Below are 1,194 nucleotides of genomic sequence, written 5' to 3' on the forward strand. Positions count from 1 at the left end.
CTTTGCTGTTGTTCTGGGATTTATTTGCACTTTTCGCACCAAAGTACATTCATTCGTGTTCTGAATGTACATTCAAGTACATTCAGAACACGTCTCCTTCCTGAGCGGTATGACGGCTGCGTTGTCCCATGGTGTTTATACTTGCGTACTATTGTTTGTACAGATGAACGTGGTACCTTCAGGTGTTTGGAAATTGCTCCCAAGGATGAACCAGACTTGTGGAGGTCTACAATACATTTTTTGAGGTCTTGGCTGGTTTCTTTTGAATTTCCCATGATGTCAAACAAAGAGTCACTGGGTTTGAAGGTAGGCCTTGAAATACATCCCCAGTTACACCTCCAATTGACTCAAATTATGTCAATTGGCCTATCAGAAGCTTCTAAAGCCATGACATAATTTTCTGGAATTTTCCAAGCTGTTTAAAGGCACAGTCAACTTAGTGTATGTAAACTTCTGACCCACTGGAATTGTGATACAGTGAATTATAAATGAAATAATCTCTCTGTAAACCGTTGTTGGAAAAATTACTTGTGTCATGCACAAAGTAGATGTCCTAACCGACTTGTCAAAGCAATAGTTTGTTAACAAGATATTTGTGGAGTGGTTGAAGTGTATTTAAACTTCCGACTTCAACTGTATATATAAGAAACAGGATGTAATTATTGCGGTGATATTAGCATTGCAGAGACAAAGAGGCACAATCTTAAAGTAGTTCTCCTTTGCTATGCCTTTTTGGTCCTTTGCTTTCAAGTTGGTCGCTTCCTTTCCGAGAAAGTGAACAGGAAATGGTTGATAAATAAAATATCTCTACACCTCTTGTAGCCAATCAGCTGACAGTAGGCTTTCGGTTTAGTAACACACTACAATGCTAGAATGCTCAGCAGAATTTTAAGGAGGTAGTAATGCTTTAAGCTACTCATACAGGTATTTGGGAAAGTAACAGGGTACAGAGTTGACAAACCAAATGATAATTTAAACTACAGTGTCCTATAGAAATATATAATTGGGTGCATTCCATCCAAATCCATAGACAGACATTGACAACATTTAGACTTCACACTCTTGTGTATCAGTCAAAAGTTACATTAATTTAAGATAATTTCCACTCCTGAGGTGCCTGCCCCACGGCCTGTATCTGGACGCATCAGCTTAATTATGTTTTAATGTAGCATGGGGCCATGGCGAGGCTGGGGA

This window comes from Oncorhynchus kisutch, linkage group LG19 (assembly GCF_002021735.2).
Source record: "Oncorhynchus kisutch isolate 150728-3 linkage group LG19, Okis_V2, whole genome shotgun sequence".
In the NCBI taxonomy this organism is placed as follows: Eukaryota; Metazoa; Chordata; class Actinopteri; order Salmoniformes; family Salmonidae; genus Oncorhynchus; species Oncorhynchus kisutch.